Genomic DNA, 5,250 nt, shown 5'->3' on the forward strand with positions numbered 1-5,250 from the left:
GCTGTGGAAACACTGGCGGGTCACAGGGCGGCAGCGGGCGGAACCACCACGCGTGAGCCGGGGGGGGCGGAGCGAACCATTCGGGTGGCGGGGGGGGAAGGCCGCGGGGATGAACCATTGCGGAGGGGGGAGCGCGGGCTGTACCACTGCGGGGCCGCGGGAGGACGGGGCCGCACCGCTCGGTCTCCGCGGGCAGCGGCGGTCCCGCTCCGGCCGCTCCCGGTTGCTCCATGGAAACAGGGTTGGCAGGGGTGACCGGCATCCTTCCGCCGGTGTCTCCAAGCTTTGTGGGGGGAAAGCGGGGCTCAAAGGCCGCCGTGCTGCGAGGCCAGCGCACGGCTGCGCTCGCGGGATGCTCCGTTCCCAAGAGACGTCGGGCGCCGTCTCTCGGGGCTGGGAGCATCCTCTCTCAGCCAGGTCCGGCCCGTGCGGTCCGTGAGGACACGGATCGGGGCAAAATAGCTCTCGCAGACCGCCGCGGATTTTTCCTCCCTCTAACTGCTCGAGGCTGGGCCCGACCCAAATGTTCCCGCGGCGCCGGCTGAGCGCTCGCACGTAGAGGAGGAAGGGCTGGTTTCGCGCTGTTCCATCCATGTGGGGCTCTGCCCGGGCTGTCCTCGGCTGTCCGCCGGCAAGGGGAGCGCAGCCCAAGCTCCGCTTGCAGGCGGACGTGACCCAGAGCTAACGTGCGTGTCCTCGCAGACACTCGGGGCATTGTCAGGAATCAGACGGGGGCCGGGGAGAAAACAAGGTCCTTTTCCAGAGAACACAGAGCAGAGCAAAACCTGCGCCAGCCTTGCTGCTGACTGCCTGCTCGAGGCCTGAAAGAGGGGAGAAACGGGAGGGATCAGGGCGAAACCGCTGGTGATGCCTCAGCCGGTGAACACGCACTGCCTCGTGTTGGAAAAAACAAGATCTGCGCTGCAGAGAGGCAACTTCTTACTTTCACATTAGTTCATGGCGGGTTTGCCAGCCTCCAGGGATAAGGCTGAGGGCATGTTCCCCCATTTGTATTGCTCCCCGAGCCCATGGGCGCAGCACAGCGGCACTAGCACTGCACCGAGGTGGGCACGGAGGGCAGCCCGTGACGCCCTCCCGCCCCATCCGCGAATGCATCCCTGGCACTACACACATCGTGGCTCTGGCACCGCCGCGGGGACTGAAAGCCAGCTGGGAACAAAGGGAAGAGCTGCAGGGCTGGGATAAGCGGGAGCTCTCCACGGGACAGCACCGGCCGTGTCAGCAGGACATTTCATCCCAGAGATTAAGGGCTGAGCCACGAACTTGTTTGGAGCTGTAGGGGGAGCGGGGGCTGAGGGCAAACCCACCAGCGCTGTAGCGAAGGCCCTGAGCCCAAAGGCCTTGCCAGGGCAATAGTAGCCATCCTTTGAATCGGGTGGTCTCGCTGTTCCTTTAAAGACCCGGACGATGGCACCTCCGGAGCGAGGTGTGCCCTTCGCTCGGGCTGCGGGACAGCGCTTCGCCCTCCGCAGCAGCGCATCCTCTGCCCGCCGTGCGCTCAGCTGGCTCTGCTCCATGCTGGATGCTTTAACACAGCGCTCAGGGAGGTCCGGGAAACATCCACAGCTGTACCGGCAGCCAGCTGTGCAAGCACCGCTTCAAAACACACTTCTTCCCTGTGTGCTTACAGTCAGGAGAAGGATTGAAGGAATATTTATTTATTTATTTATTTATTTATTTATTTTTAGTAAAACCTGGAATGTGTGGTACTGCCTGGAAGAAGAGGGCCTTGGTGGAACACAACAGCACGTGTGCCCTGTACTCTGTAGAGCAGTTGGCAGAAGCAGCAATGCTGGCAGGGAGGTGTCAGGGCAGTACCCAGCCATGTTACTCCCCACAAAAATACCTATTTTTAAGAAAGGAGTATTTTCCATGGCTGTGCCTTCTTTTGTGTTGGCTCATGCCCGGAGGGTGGAGGGGTCGGTGTGCTCCGCAGACGACTTCTCTCCAATCCAGGCACCAGCCCCTGTGCTGGGGAAGATGCAAAATACGTGACTTTTCCCCTACGGCTGCTGGGTGAAAACAAAAACCCCCCATACAACATGCACATAAAATGACAACAGAGACAGCCTGTCATTGTGCGGGCTGTCACGCAGAAGAGGGGCTGTCCCCCCATCCCCCCTCCACACCGGCAATGGGAGAGCAGAGCCACGGATGAGTGTTGAAGTGCTCCAGCAAAACACGTAAGGAAATCCTTTCGATGGGGAACTGCCACCAGCTATCAGCGAGCCCACGCTGGGTTTTGCCTCCAAATCTTGCTCCAGACTGCAAAACACCCATCGGAGCCGGGACAGCTGATGCCGAGGAAGTTTTCACAAGGGATGCAGGGCTCGTGCCTTTTGCCAGACAGCATGCATCATCGGTTCACCAGGGATGAGGCGTGTTTGATCAGTGGCCACATCCGCACCCGAAGTGTTTTTTCTTGCCCAACAGCAGTATGAATGAACCAGGGGGTCACAACAAACGTGCCTGCTCTCCCAGATGCGCTCTGGTTTCCAATCTGTTCAAGGAAGGCGAGTGTGTGACTTCGGGCAGATGGGAGCCAGCCTGCAGGCTCGACGCCTGGCTCTGTGAGTCTCCAAAGAAGGCTTTTCCCACTACAGGCCAGCGCTGCGCCCATCCATGGAGCTCTGTCTCTGGTGCTTGGCGAATCCTCCTCGAGGTGCGCTAGAATTTTCAGCATTCCAGCCGTTTGCTTGGCTGCGGTTTGTGGGGTGATGGGCGGGAGCGAGCTCGCCCCATGAGGAGGTGAGCGCTGTTATACTGAGGATGTACAGAAAACCTCCAACCGCACGTCCCTTTTTTTTAGGGGGAAGTTGCTGGAAGCAGACTCCCGGGGCCGAGGGACCACCTCCACCCCCTGGCACTGCGATGGGCACTCGGGTTCGCCACACGCCCAGCCCAGCGTAGAACAACGGAGCGGGGGAAAACATACAAAAAAATGAATGTGACACGGTGACATTTGATGCAGGGAAGGGAGAGGGGGCAGTGGCGGGGGCGGCCGGGGACACCCCGACTCTCCCCCCGCCCCCTCGCCCCGTCCCTCCCGCACCGCCTACGTGCGCCCCGACACTGCCCTGATGGCACGGCCCCGGCGGGCCGTACCATGGGCCGGGCTCCGGCGGGGGCGGAAGGGGGACGGAGGGGAAAGGGGGAGACGAGTGGCGGGGCCACGGGGGTCCAGTGGGGAAGGGGCTCCTCGCGGGTGGCGGCGGCAGGGCAGGGGGGCCCCGCCGGCGGCCGCCGGCCCGAGCGGGGCGGCGAGGGCGGGGAGGGCGGGGGTCGGCGGGGCGGGGTGAGCGGGAGGCGGGCGGCGGCTCAACAGGTACAAATGGTTCCTCCCCGCAGCAGCAGCGACGTGCAGAAGCGAACGCGCCGCGCCCGCCGCTGTCACCGCCGGGGGGGCGGGGGGGCCGCCTGCCCGCCCGGCCCCGCCCCGCCGCGGCCGTCTGCGGGCGGTGGCGGAGCCGCCATTGGCCGGAGCGGCGCGGGGGCGGGGCCGGCGGGCGGGCGCGCGGCGCCGCCATTGGCTGGAGCGGCGCGGGGGGCGGGGCGAGGGGCCGCGGCGCGCGGCGTGGGCCGGGCCGGGGCAGAGCGAGAAGTTGGCGGCGGCGGCGGCGGCGGGAGCGCAGGTGAGCGGCGGCCGCGCCGGGGAGGGACCCCCAGTTCCGGAGCTGCGGGGCGCCGCCGGCCCCGGGGCCGCACGGGCCGGGCCGTCCCGGGGGTGGGAGCGCGGAGCCGCAGCCCCACGCGCCGCGGAGCCCGGGCACGGCGCGGCTGCCCTCTCCCGCGCCCCATCCTTCGCGCTGCCCGGTGTCTCCTCTGCTGCAGGCGGGCCCCGCCGCCCCCCCCGTCACCCTCCAGGAGCAGGTGAGCCACTGACTAACGCACATTGTGCTCTCGGCGACTCCACTGTGCGTGTGACAGCGGCTAACCTGCTCCTCGGACATCACGGTGCGGCCGCCTCGCCTCCCCGGACCCGCGCCTCGAAGCCTCGACGCCCTCTTGCCCTCTCGGCCAGCCAGGTGAGGGGCTCCGGCGTGACAAGCAGTCGGCTCCCCCGTCCGTCGCCACTGTCCTGTCTCCAGCGGTTCCCCATCCTCGGCTCTGCGGACCCCTGCGCTGCCGGGAGTGCCCCGGGATCGGCCGCACTCGCACAGGGGAGCGCGAAAAGATTGAACACTTCCTGCAGCGGGGCTCGGTGTGTCCGGCGGGAGCGGAGATGCAGGGAACGGGCCGTGTCGGCATGTGGGTGCGAATAGTTGGTGGTAAAGTTGTTCAGGAGAGATGGCGTGTTCCCCTCTCTGTTCTCTTGCTCTTCTCCAAAGTAAATAAGTGCTAGCGGACTCCGTACCAAGTTAGAGACGCATCATCCCGGCCGCTGACGTCTTGATACCCGGTCAGTGACTAACTGAACTGCTATTGCCAAGGGTGTGTTAATAGAAGAAACTCTGCCTAGTATTGCCCTGGATGAGTCACATTTAAAGAGAGACTCTCGAGTCTGCTGAAGGAAAAGCAGGAACGAGCCTCACTTTCCTTTTTTGTTGCTGGTTTTTCTTTCCATCCCACCCCTCACCTTTGCTCACTGTTTACTACTTTTTGTGCCAGGGCTCTGTTGGCACTCCGGTCCTGGCTGAGCCTTTGCAGAGCTGCCTTGCCCGATGTTCTGTGATGTCACGCAGGGGACTCTGACTTCATGGCCCCGAGGAACAGGAAGGCGAGCCAGGCAGGGACTTTTCCAGCCACCCAGAGTGGCTGTCGTTAAAAACGGAGGAAGTGACGAAGCAGATGGCTTCTCCTACAAAGTTATCTCTTGCAATTTTATGCTGGTGAAGAAGCTGGGTAGTTGAAAAGTGTATTTTCTGAAGAGCAGCACAGCTTCATTGTCAGCTGAAGTTCCTAATAACCAGCTAGGATTCACCTCAGCTGCTGAGGTTTCCTGAAAGCGCTCAGGTATTCCCCCTACTCTTGGGGCTGCTCTCATGTAGCCCTGGGCTGTTGTAAACGCTTGATCTGAAGGAATTGGCAGTGCTCTGGTCAATAAGTAGTTAATTGCACAGAAGGCAGAGCAAGGTCCTCTGTTGGTAGTGTCTCTCTAAGAAGTTTTGCCTGTCCCTATCTCTCCTTCATGCTCTTTGTAATTTCTGCCTCTGGGTCCCAGAGGACCATCTGCTCTTCACAAGAAAACTCAGCTCCCTCTGTGCTCTGTTTTTCCATAGTGCTCAAACA

This window comes from Poecile atricapillus, chromosome 1 (assembly GCF_030490865.1).
Source record: "Poecile atricapillus isolate bPoeAtr1 chromosome 1, bPoeAtr1.hap1, whole genome shotgun sequence".
Taxonomy (NCBI): Eukaryota; Metazoa; Chordata; class Aves; order Passeriformes; family Paridae; genus Poecile; species Poecile atricapillus.